Source organism: Lissotriton helveticus, chromosome 3_1 (assembly GCF_964261635.1).
Source record: "Lissotriton helveticus chromosome 3_1, aLisHel1.1, whole genome shotgun sequence".
NCBI classification, from domain to species: domain Eukaryota; kingdom Metazoa; phylum Chordata; class Amphibia; order Caudata; family Salamandridae; genus Lissotriton; species Lissotriton helveticus.
Window position 1 is genome coordinate 1935947662 of NC_136061.1, and position 13450 is coordinate 1935961111.

Sequence of the window (13450 nt, forward strand, 5' to 3'; positions counted from 1 at the left end):
CTAAATCCCAGTTTTGTAGCTGCACCAAATTCCCCTCTCCAAACTCTTCCACCTCCTGTCAGATGAGCAACAGCAACCTTTCTGAGGTTACTCCAAGGATGCCTATAGAGGCAATAACTACAAAGGCATGGATAGTGGGTTGCGGCAAAGGTAGCTGCGCCTGCCAAACAGTGACGCTGTCCCTCACCTCCCCCACCCAACCACACAACACCTGTTTGGGGTAGACTGCAGGGGTTCCTTGCACTTTGACAAACCATCACCTGAGACCAATTGGTCCTTTCCATCACAGGGCAGGGTTATTGCCTGGATCTAATTTCTCCCTTCACTCCTGCAAACATCCCTGTGCAGAACTTCAACAGCTCCTCCAAGAGTAAGTACATACATCTGACTAAAGGGGGCTGCAGACCCTGTGCCACCACACCAACACGTCAGAGGTGTACTCTGCACTTTCTGATCCTCAAGAAAGACAGGTCCCTCAGGCTGATACTCAACCTCAGGCCCCTCAACAAATACATCCTATAGCAGCACTTACACATGATCATGCTCCAGGATGAAATTCCTGTGCTGCAGCACGGCGACTCTATGGCCTCCCTCGACCTGACGGAGTCCTATTTTCACTTTACGATCCATATTGTGCAACATCGCTACCTCAAGCTCGGGGTAATTGGACAGCACACCCAGTTCAAAAATGCTTTGCAGTGGTAACTGATCATCTCTGGAGGAGCTGCATCCACGTCTTTCTATACCTCAACGACTGGCTGATACAGACCCCAAGCAGACAGCAGTGCTTAGCGCACCCTGTTTACCTTAGATCTTTTAAACAATCTCTGTTTCAGTATCAATGTGGGCAAGTTCCACCTCCAACCCTTTGAGATACTGCCCTTTCTAGGGGCAGTTCTCAATGTAGTCACTAGGAAGGTTTATACCAGTCCCGCACTGGTTCAAGCCTTTCAGCTTCTGCTGCCTCTTTCTCAGGCAAATCGCCGACTAACAGTCAGGACAGTAATGCGCCTCCTTGACATGATGGATTCCTAAATACCCATCATTCCCCACCCTCAATTACATATGCGTCCACTTAATGCCTTACGACACAATGGTCTAGTGTTGACCTGGGCCACCACTCGTTGCTGTTCCACCACTGGAGAGAGCAATATATCTAGACCTTGTTCTCCAAGTGACCATTACCACTGACTCCTTTCTCGTGGACTGGGGTGAGTTCTTGCAGGTATAACCGTTCATGGCCTCTTGACTTCCCTTTGGCCGAGCTTCCACATCAGTTTACTAGAGTTTACTTGCTGTCTAATTTGCTCTATAGGTTTTCTTCTGCCACATACTTCACAAAACAATCCTTGTTAAAACAGACAACATGACAGCCATGTACTACCTTCGGAAACTAGGAGGCACTCATTCTCCCCAGTTATCGGCGTTAGCACAGAGCACTTGCTGTACAGAGTACACCAGTTAGTGGAGTACCTTCCGGGAGTTGATGACAACTTTGCAGATCTGCGCAGCAGGAGGTGACAAAAACCCCACAAGTGGGAACTCCACCCCAAAGTCCATCTCCTGTACTTCCAACGTTTGGGTTTCCCAGCGTGAATCTATTTGCTGAAAACACCAAATGCCCAACCTTCACTCTTGGTTTCCGTAACCACAGTCCATAGGTAATGCACTATGAATGAATTTGTCAGGGATATTTTCCTACGCTGTTCCTCCTCTCTCACTACTCCTCGATGTGGTTCAGAGGCTACCGCAAACCACCTTCACCCTCGTCCTGGTGGGCCAGATAACTGTAGTTCGCAACCCTTCTCTAGTCATCTGTAGTACCTCATGAGAGCTGCATAACCAGCCAGATCTTCTCACTCAACACGAGGGCACAGTCAGGTAGCCCAACCATTTAAACCTTGTGATTTGGCTCCTGAGGTCGTAGAGATTGGTTACCTCAATTTATCTATGGAATGCCCATCCTCGAGGAGGATCGCCATCCCACTAATCTGAAAGAGACACGTTAGTGATAGATTCCTTACCTTAGAATATCCCCAGGCGTCAGACTGGATCCGGAAATTTTTTGCGTAGCAGTACCCATGTGCGTCGGTAGGCGTCGTCCGCAGCTCCGCGTCCGTCGTCTGCGTTGTGGGCACTGTGATGATGTCGTCAGAGTACTTAGACGCCGCCTCCGCATGCTGACGTCAGTTCTTCTTTTTTCCGTGCCAGCAAGCGCCGATCCGGAAAAAGTGGTACCTTTAGTCTATTTTTGACTAAACTTTTTCGATCATTTTTGATCTACTTCGAAGTCTATACGACTCCGACGGTGCTGGTAGGGATGCCCGGGTTCAAACCCTGTGCCGACTGCGACCGACTGATGTCGGTTACCGACCCCCATCGCCGGTGTCTTCATTGCCTAGGCCTCGACCACGACGACAAGGCCTGCTCCGACTGTCGAGCCCTGACATCTAAGGCTAGGCGGGAGCGGTCCCGCAAGCGACTCGAGCTCCGGCCGTCGGCCCCGTGCCGCTCGAGGTCCCGGTCCGCGAGGAGGTCGAGGGGCAGGTCGCGGGGGTCGGAGCCACCATGGCTCCCGGAGTCATCCACGGTCTTCGGGCTCCTCAGGTAAGCACAAGAAGTCGAAGCAATGTCATCGCTCTTCTGACTCCCCCGACGTTCGTGCGATGCGGCCGGGGGTTCGAGTGACACCGCCCACCCGGCTCTGCCGGAGCCGCAGGTGTTGCGGCCTGCTCCATACCAGCCGGTCTCTGGGCAGAACGCGACGCCGGGGGAGATTGATGACTTCCTCATGGCCATGAGGTCGCTTGCTCCTCCGTCGGGTTCCGCGGCACCTTCGGGCCAAGCGGTCCCAACTGGGTACCCACGCAGGCCGGGTGCTTCGGCCCCGGCGGGTGCTTCGGCCCCGGTGCCGTCGGCGACTTTGGTCCCGACGCCGCAGAGCCCCACTGGATCTGCCTCCGGATCCGGATCACCGCCGGTCGACCTCACGACCTCACTGGCCCCGGCCCCAAGGGTGTCACCCCCGACGCCGTCCCTGGTCCTGCCCTCGATTCGGGTCCGGCGTTGGAGCAGCGCCACTCTTGATGCCGATGGGAGATTTCTATTTCTATGACCCGGCCCCATCCTTTGAGCCTGAGTACCAGGCAATGGGTGATTAGGGGGACTGGAAGGGGTCTGAGGACCCTCTGGCATGTGAGTGTCAGACTTATCAGGACTGGACAGGTGAGCTTGGGGAGGCCAGTGGCCTGGACACTTAGCCCGACACTGGTTTTGTCTCCCCTCCTAGCGTGACTACGGAGGAGGGGGCTGCCTATAGCGTGGTGCTGATGAGGGCGGCCAAGGCCTTGGGCCTTGAGCTCTCCGTTGTGGCCGTGAGGACTAACCTCCTCACTGAGGTCTTTAAACCGCAGGCAAGCTAGGCCGAGCCTCTGCTGCCGTTTAATGAGGCCCTATCAGACATTCTTCTGGGCACTTGGTCCAAGCCCGCCACAGGTCAGCCTGTGGATAGGAACGTGGCCAGGTGCCACCGCCCGGCTCCGGGCGACCCTTGCTTTCTAACTACCCACCCCACTCCCAAGAGCCTGGTCATCCAGGCCTCTAATTCCCAGACCGCATTCCCGTCGGCTCCCCCCGACCGGGAATCCAAGAGGTACGAGCAATACGGAAAGAAAGTATTCTCCTCCCTGAGTTTAGGATTGCGGTCAGTCAATACCGCATGCCTCTTGGGCCGCTACACCCACTCTCTGTGGGATACGGTCTGCCAGAATGCACGGTGGAGGTCCGGGCTAAACTCGGCCAAGCCCTTGTGGAGGGTCGAGATGCGACGCGTTTTTCCATCCGGTGTGGGCTGGACACTACTGACTCACTAGGCAGAGCGATGGCAACGACGCGTGGTTGAGGTCTGTCAACTTCTCGGCTGATGTCCGAAACACACTTATGGACATGCCGTTCGATGGCCGTCGCCTCTTTGGCGACAAGGCAGACCATGCGCTTGAGCGCTTTAAGGACTCCAGGGCTACGGCCAAGTCCTTGGGCCTCTCGGCCCAGCGCCAGCAAATGGCTGCCTTTCGCCCCTTTCAAGGCCAAGGAAGGGGCGCCCCCACACGTCCTGCCAGCCACGGGCCGCAGCCTACCGTCCAGCGTGGTGGTGGACGTGGAAACCGCCGTGGCGGCGGTCGGGGACAACGGGGAGGCCAGTCCACACCTACCCCTGCAGCATCCACGTCAAAACCCTCCTAGTCCGTGCTTTCAGGCCCATGTGACGCCAGTGGGGGGCTTGGTTCGCCATCACCACCACAGGCGCACTGTCACATCGGACAGGTGGGTGCTGCAAATCGTCCGAAGGGGCTACTCTCTCCCCTTCGAGGCGTCCCCTCCAGCCATGCCACCGCAGTGCCACCGCGTGTCGGAAGATCACTTGAAACTTCTGCAAGAGGAAGTTACGGCCCTCCTGGCCAAGGGGGCCCTCGAGCGCGTTCCTGGGCCAGAAGTAGGGTGTGATTGTTACTCCCACTACTTTCAGGTACCCAAGAAGGGCAAAGGGGGCCTACGCCCTATCATGGACCTACGGAACGTCACCGGCTTCCTCTGGAAGGAGAAGTTCAAGATGCTGACATTGGCTCAGGTCTTAGCTGCCCTAGACCCTGGAGACTGGATGGTAGTGTTGGACTTGCAGGACGCTTATTTCCACATCCCCATCCTGCCGGCCCACCGGCGTTACCTGCGGTTCATGGTAGGCCACGAGCACTTTCAGTTCGGCCTTACCAGCCCCCCACGGATGTTCACGAAAGTGATGGCGGTGGTTGCAGCTCATCTGCACAGGTTAGGAGTTTCAGTCTTCCCCTACCTCGACGACTGGTTGTTGAAGGCGGGCTCGCCCCAGGCAGTCGTCAGCCACCTCCAGACTACGGCCGACCTCCTGCACCTGCTGGGGTTCTCCATCAATGTGCCGAAGTCCCACCTGTGTCCCTCTCAGAAGCTCCTCTTCATCGGAGCGGTTCTGGACTCGGCGCAGTATCGGGTATATTCTCCCGAACAGCGGGTTTGGGATATTCTGGCTCTGATTCCGATCTTTCAGCCTTTATCCCGAGTCTCGGTCAGGTTGACGCTGTGGCTCCTGGGGCTGATGGCCTCCAGCATCCTTCTGGTGCATCACGCCCGGTGGCGGATGCGGGCTCTGCAGTGGGACCTGAAGTTTCAGTGGGCCCAGCATCAGGGCAACTTGTCCGACCATGTCTTGATCTTGGAGGGCACTGCAAGACAGTTGCAGTGGTGGCTCACGGACCGCAATTGGGTCAGCGGCAGATCCCTCTCCCTACCACAACCAGAGCACGTAGTTGTGACGGACGCGTCCCTCCAGGGCTGGGGGTGGCACATGGGAGAGGCAGAGACCAGAGGCCTCTGGTCTCCGGCGGAGTCCCGGCTCCACATCAACCTTCTGGAGCTGCGGGCGATCCGGCTTGCTCTGAAGGCATTCCTCCCCTCTGTCCGGGGGAGTGTAGTGCATGTGTTCACGGACAACACCACCGCCATGTGGTACTGCAACAAACAGGGCGGGATGGGGTTGTGGACCCTATGCCAGGAGGCTCTGCACCTCTGGCAGTGGCTGGAACATCAGGGTGTGACCCTGGTGGTTCAACACCTGGCAGGTTCCCTGAACGCCAGGGCGGACGAACTCAGCCGTCGGTGCATGATGGATCACGAATGGCGTCTGAACTCGGATGTGGCGCAAGGCCTCTTTCAGCAGTGGGGAGAGCCTAGGTTAGATCTATTCGCCACAGAAGAGAACGCGCATCTGTGGCGCATCTGTCATCAGTTCTGCGCGTTGGAATTTCCAAGGCGGTACTCGCTCGGAGACGCTTTTCGTTGCGAGTGGAGTAGTGGTCTATTGTATACCTTTCCGCCTATACCACTTCTGCCCAGAGTGCTTGTTGGACCCGGCCTCGTGGCATGGTCCCACTCCTCCCACATGGCGGGCCCTGGACAGCATCGACCCCTGTCCTCCCTGCCGCAACTACCTCTCCAACCTTCAACGAGAGCCGCCACTCCTGGTGACCCCCGGCTCTCCCCCTCAGGAACACAGTGACCCCTACTCGCCCCACTCTGCTGGTCCGACCCCTATCGCAGGCCGCCATCTCAGGCCCGACTCCATCTTGGAACCTCCATGCCCGGACCACGTGGCCTCGGCCGCGGCCCCAGCGAAGCCCCGACATCGAGGCACCAAGATCCGACCAGGTGGTAAAGCGGCCATGTGACGGATCAAGGAGTAGGAGAGTTTCGATGGCCCTCCAGCCGTCCCCGGACTCCTGGTTTCGATCGCCCTCCGGCCTCCCTGGGTGCTGGCTCCACCCCCCTGCTGGGTGTCTGGACACTCTCATCCCGGCCCCTCTGACCCCCAGGCGCGAGGGTCCGGACATCAAAGGACTCCAGACCTATATCTGGGGCAGCTCTGGAATGGGTCAGTAGTTGTATCCTGGAGTCGAGAGCCCTGCAGATTGAATCGCGGCTGACCCTGAGAAGAACTCGCTACTCTGAACCCTGGAACCTCGGAGCCCTGCTGACGCTGTCGCGACTCGACCTCGCTGAACCATCCTCGGAGCCCTGCTGACGCTGTCGCGGCCCGACCTTGCTGAAACCATCCTCGGAGCCCTGCTGACGCTGTTGCGGCCCGACCTTGCTGAACCATCCTCGGAGCCCTGCTGACGCTGTCGTGGCCCGACCTCGCTGAACCATCTTCGGAGCCCTGCTGACGACGTCGCGGCTCGACCTTGCGGAACCCCCAGCTCGAGGATTGAGAGCTGAGCATAGGGTATCCCCGTGCCAGGCTGGTACTAAGACTGTCCCGCTACCCTATTCCCACAGTTACCGAGACATTAAGGATCCCTCGATCCGTTTGTATATATATTACTGAGAGAACCTGCCTTGATTGCTGATAAAGACTCTAAGAATCTATCCTCTTGTGTGGTGTCCATTTGTAGTGGTGTGATTGCTCGGCTGTTACGATTCTAGGAGAGGAACCTCGCCCCGGAGGCCTCTCGACGGCGCTCAGCCAACTCCAGAAGGAGAGGTGGGTCTCGGGGTGGTCAGTCAGACAGCTTCTGCCTCCCCCTGGGATGGCCTTTCTAACATTGGTGACAGGCGGTGCGATCCGAGCTGACGCAAATCGTACAGAGAGTGACTCACCCACTACTGACAGAAACACACCACAACCATGACTACCAAAGAAACCAGACCGACCGCAGAGTTCCAGAAGGAACGGTTGGAAGAATATAACCACAAAGAATTGAAACAATTCTGCAAGGACCTGGGCATCGCTACCACTGGACTAAGCACCAAGGACGATTTCAAGCAGGCCCTACAAACATGGGTGGAGGCAGGAGCGACGCCATCCCAGATCGAAGATGACACGGTCCCAGACATGCACCCGGAAACCCCTCGCAACACCAGCGGAGGAAAGACATACCAACGTAGACACGGGCCTCTCCCACGAAGACGCCCGAGAGCGAGAAAGGAGCCGGCTCCACGAATTGGAGCTCGCCCAACTCCGTCTGGACGTAGAACTACAGCTGGCCGAGAAAAAGATAGCCCTTGAGCAACTACGGCTGCAAGGAGACCTGGAGGAGAAACGAAGGCAGAGGGACTTAGAGGAGAAGAAGCTCACGTTCGAGCACGAGCGTGGCTTAAAAGAACTTGAGATCAAGGCCAAAAATGGTGAGGCCAGCGCCTCCGGGAACCGGAGCCCACCTCCTCCTGCGGACACGAAGGTCCACATCCCCAAAGATGTCGTCAAAGAATACTATAAAAACGACGACATCCAACAATGGTTTAAGGCCTACGAGGTAGCCATGGCCTCTCATCGAGTACCCCAAAAAGACTGGGGTTCCGGCTTGTGGGGGAAGTTCGTCAGCGAAGGGAGAGATGCCCTGCTAGAGCTCCCAGGCGCCGAGATTACCTCTTACGAACATATGAAAGCCGCCCTCCTTACTCGCTATGGACTCACCCTCGAGATGTACCGGCAGCGATTCCGAGACTGTAAGAAAATCCCCGGTACTACATGGGTGGAGTACGTGAACTTCTATAGTAGAGCCCTAGAGGGGTGGATCAAAGGCAGCCAGGTCACCACCTACGAGCAGCTGTTCAACTTCATTGTATGGGAGCACCTCTCCAACAACTGTTTTGTCGAACTCAGGCAGCATCTCCTCGACAGCAAGCTGACCGAGCCACGTAAACTCGCCGTCGAGGCCGATCAATGGGTGAGCACCCGGGTCCCCCAGAACTCGATGGGCGACTACGGCCGAGCTCCCCAGGGGCCCCCGGCCAGCGAGGCGGAGAAAGAGGCCAGGACAGGAACCGAGACTCCCCCGCGGTGCCGCCCCCGACCCACACTTCGCCATCCCTGGCCAGAAGAGGGGCCCCCCCAGCACGGCCGGGGCCCCGCTCGAACATTATCTGCCACAAATGCCAGCGGCCCGGTCACTATGCCAGTGACCCCCCACTGCCCAATGAACCAACGGCCCGGCACCACTGGTCCTCCAAACCGCCAGATCGCGGCCGCCTCCCTGGGAGAAGAAAGGGGCGAAGAAGAGAACTATGATGAAGAACAGACCGAGTGGGAGCCCGCCGCCATGTCCCTGGTATGTCTAGGCGAAAGAGACATGGTTCCCTGGGCCCCGATTCCGGGCAACACTCAGAAGTACCGCCAGTGGGTCAACATTAATGGGCACCAGGCCGAAGCCCTCCGCGACACCGGAGCCAGTGTGACGGCCATCCGTTGCCACTTGGTGACCCCTGACCAGATCCTGCCCAATGTGCTCTGCCCAGTACGGTCGGGGGACAATTCAGAGAGCCTGTGCCAGATGGCCCGAATCCCCTTCGAATGGGGGGGAGTGTCGGGCATGCTGAAAGTGACCGTCCGGGACGATGCCCCCGTGGACTGCCTCCTCGGGAACAACCTAGAAAGTTCCCCCTGGGCCTGCGTCGAGCGGAGAGAGCATCTGGGGATGCTAGGCCTTCCCGAGTGGGTCTGTGCGACCACCCGATCCATGACCGTCCGGGCCACCATCCCCGACTGAATCCACCCCGACCGAAGAACCGGAGTGGCCCGCGCCGCCGCCGCCCTCCGACCCCGAAGACGCCGAGCCCGGTCCACTGGGGCCCAACCGTGAAACAATTGCCGAGCTCGGCGACCTCCCGGAACTAGCCCAAGGTGGCCCCACACGAGAGCAATTCCGTCAAGAACAGAAAGCGTGTCCCTCCCTCGAGGGGACCCGACAGCAAGCCGCCGCTCAAGCCGCCGGAGACCCATCGGGGTCCCACTGGGTCTATTGGGACAACAATCTCCTCTACAGCGAACAGAAGATTGCCTAACTGGGGGCCAGCCGGGTGCTGGTGGTCCCTCTCCGGTTCAGAGACTTCCTCCTGAACCTGGCACACGATGTGCCCCTCGCCGGGCACCTGGGGCAGGACAAAACCTACAGCCGGCTGGTGACCCATTTCTACTGGCCAAAAATGAGGAATGATGTGAACAATCACTGCCGGACTTGCCCAACGTGCCAAGCCAGCGGGAAGAGCGGAGGGAAGCACAAGGCCCGACTTCTACCCTTCCCAGTCGTCAACACCCCATTCGAGCGGGTGGGGATCGACATTGTGGGGCCTCTGGAGCCCCAAACCTCTCAAGGGCACCGTTTTATTCTCGTCCTGGTGGACCATGCCACCCGCTATCCCGAAGCCATCCCTCTCCGGACCGTGACAGCCCCTGTGGTGGGCCGGGCGCTGATGGGGATCTTCTCCCGGGTGGGCTTCCCCCAAAAGGTCGTCAGTGACCGGGGTACGAACTTCATTTCCCGATACATGAAGTCCCTGTGGCAACAGTGCGGGGTCACGTACAAGTTTACGACTCCCTACCATCCCCAAGGGAATGGACTAGTGGAACGTTTTAATCGAACCCTCAAGGGGATGATCATGGGCCTGGAAGAGCCCTTGCGACGCCAATGGGACGTGTTGCTGCCCTGCCTCCTCTTCGCCTATCGGGAGGTCCCTCAGAAGTCTCTGGGGTTCAGCCCCTTCGAACTATTGTACGTCCCCTCAGCCTGGTCAAAGAAGGCTGGGAGGCTGTAGTCCTCCAAGGTGCTCCCCCCGACGTCTACCGGTACCGCCTGACCCTCCGAAACCAGACTCGGCAGTTCCGGGAACTTGCCAAAGACAACCTCGAGGCCAGCCAAGAGGAGATGAAACGCTGGTATGACCAAAACGCCTCTTCCATTGAGTTCGAGCCGGGCCAACAGGTCTGGGTCATGTCCCCGGTCAAACCATGTGCCCTCCAGGACAAGTGGACTGGGCCCTTCAAAGTGGTGGAGCGCAAGACCCCTATCACCTACCTGGTGGACATGGAGTCCCCCAGGAACCCCTTCCGGGTCCTCCACACAAACAGGCTCAAGCCTCACTTTGTCCGAATGGAACTTAGCCTGCTGATGGCTACTGATGGCGGGGCCGAAGACGACTCCGAGCCCCTACCGGACCTCCTGAGCACCTCCGAGAAAGACGGCTCCGTAGAGGGGGTCACCCTCTCCTCCGCCCTGACCCCAGAACAACGCCAAGACTGCCAAAAGCTGTTGGGTCAATTCACAGACTTGTTTTCTCTCACCCCTGGAGTCACCCAGTGGTGCGTCCATGATGTCGACACCGGGGACAGCCCGCCTGTGCGACACCGGGCCTACCGAGTTCCTGACCGAGTTCGGACCTGCATTCAATCGGAGGTCTCCAAGATGCTGGCCCTGGGGGTAGTCGTACCCTCTGACAGTCCATGGGCCAGTCCCATCGTCCTGGTCCCAAAAGCCGCCGCCCCTGGCTCCACTCCCGAACTGCGATTTTGTGTAGACTACTGGGGGTTGAACGCCGTCACCCGGACCGATGCCCACCCCATTCCCCGGGCCGATGAACTGATCGACCGCCTGGGGGCGGCCCGCTACCTGAGCACATTCGACCTAACCTCCGGCTACTGGCAGATCGGACTCACCCCTGGCGCCCAAGAGCGCTCCGCTTTCTCAACCCCCGATGGCCACTACCACTTCAGGGTGATGCCCTTCGGGATGAAAAACGCCCCCGCAACGTTCCAGAGGCTGGTGAATAAGGAGCTGGCGGGGCTAGAAGAGTTCAGCGCCGCCTATCTGGACGATATTGCGGTGTACAGCCTCCACTGGGCCGAGCACCTCAAGCACCTCTGGGAGGTCCTGGCGGCCCTCAGATGGGCCGGACTGACCATCAAAGCGAGCAAATGCCAGATAGGCCAAGGTTCCGTGACCTATCTGGGACACCAAGTGGGGAGCGGCCATGTGGCTCCCCTCCAACCCAAGATCGATGCCATCATGGCCTGGGAGCCCCCGGTCACCCAGACAGCAGTCAGAGCCTTCCTGGGGCTCACTGGGTATTACCGGCGCTGCGTGAAGAATTATGGGAGCATTGTGGGCCCCCTCACCGAACTCACTTCCAAGAAGCAGCCACAGAAGGTGCACTGGACACCCGAGTGTCAGGCCGCCTTTGAGACTCTGAAGACAGCGATGTGTACCGCCCCCGTGCTCCAAGCCCCCGACTACAGCCGGGAATTCGTAGTCCAAACCGATGCCTCGGAGCACGGTGTCGGGGCGGTCCTTTCCCAAATCATAGGCCCACCGGCAGCCATATTCCCTTCCCGAGGTCCCTGACTCCCTGGGCTTAGCATGACCCCAGCCCCAGCGAAACTTAGGCATCAGACACGCCAGCCCCCGTTAGGAGGGTGAGGGCTCCCATTGGGAGGAAAGATAGGGAGTTTCGATGGCACCTCTGGCCTCCCCTGAGAGACTGGTTTCTGTCACACCTCTGGCCTTCCCCCGGGGGCCAGTTTCGATTGCACCTCTGGCCTCCCCGAGTGCTGGCTCCAGACCTGCTGGGTGTCTGGGAAATCCCGGACGCATCCTCCAAGAGATCAAAGAGCCAACCGCCGGACCTCACCAACGGGCCGCCCCCAAGGCCTCAGACCTCCGCCTGCGAGAGTCCGGACATCAAAGGGCCACTGGACTATATTAAGGCCCGCCCCAGAACTAGCGGGCAGTTGTATCCTGGACAAGAAAGCCCTGCTGATTTGATCTCGGCTGCCCTTGGGAGAACTGAACTCTGCAACTCTATGAGCCCTGCTGACGCCGTCGCGGCTCATCCTTGGAACTAGAACATCGGAGCCCTGCTGACCCCGCCGCGGCTCGAGCTTGAACCCTAAAGATCTTCAACGAACATTCTGAGCCCTGCTGACGTGGTCGCGGCTCCTCAAGAACTACCCTCCGGATCGAGCCCTGCTGACCTCGTCGCGGCTCGAGGAGTACTCTGGTCCGGCTGGACCATCGACGCTACCATCACGAACTGAGTCATCCTCAAGTGAGTAGGACAACCGGTTCGATCACCTTCTTCCGTACCTCCCGGCTTGAGGATTGAGAGCCGTGCGCAGGGTACGCTACGTACTGGTCTAAAGACTGAGATTGTCCCGCTTCCCACTTCCGGGAGCGTTGAGACTTTGGCGATCTCTCGATCCTGTGTACATAAGAGTGGTAATTCCTTTACCTGTTTATAAAGCACTTGATATCGAAAACTTCCGTTGTAGTGTCTGTTCCTAAGGGTGGTGTGGTCCTCGTGTGTACGATTCAATACTTGAGGTCCTCCCCGGAGGGGATCGCTAGTTAAGGCTCGGCATTATTGGTGGGAGAGGTGGGTCACGGAGCAGTCGGGTAGACATAACCTGGCCTCTGGGATCGCCCCTTCTAACATGGTGTGTGGAATGTGTTGTGTGGAATGTGTATGGAATGTGTGTGGAATGTGGAATGTGGTGTGTGGAATGTGTGTGGAATGTGTGTGGAATGTGTGTGAATATGTGTGGAATGTGGAATGTGTGTGGAATGTGGAGTGTGTGGAATGTGGAGTATGTGTGTGGAATGTGGAGAGTGGAATGTGTGTGGAATGTGGTGTGTGGAATGTGGTGTGTGGAATATGTGTGGAATGTGGAATGTGTGTGGAATGTGTGTGGAATGTGGAGTGTGTGAATGTGAAATGTGGAGTGTGTGGGTGTGGAATGTGTGTGGAATGTGTGTGGAATGTGTGAGGAATGTGGAGTGTGTGTGGAATGTGTGTGGAATGTGTGTGGAATGTGGTGTGTGGAATGTGGTGTGTGAAATGTGTGTGGAATGTGTGTGGAATGTGGTGTGTGGAATGTGGAGTGTGGAATGTGGTGTGTGGAATGTGGTGTGTGGAATGTGGTGTGTGGAATGTGTGTGGAATGTGTGTGGAATGTGTGTGAAATGTGTGTGGAGTGTGTGAATGTGGAATGTGGAGTGTGTGTGGAATGTGTGTGGAATGTGTGTGTGGAATGTGGAATGTGGAGTGTGTGTGGGTGGAATGTGTGTGGAATGTGTGTGGAATGTTGTGTGTG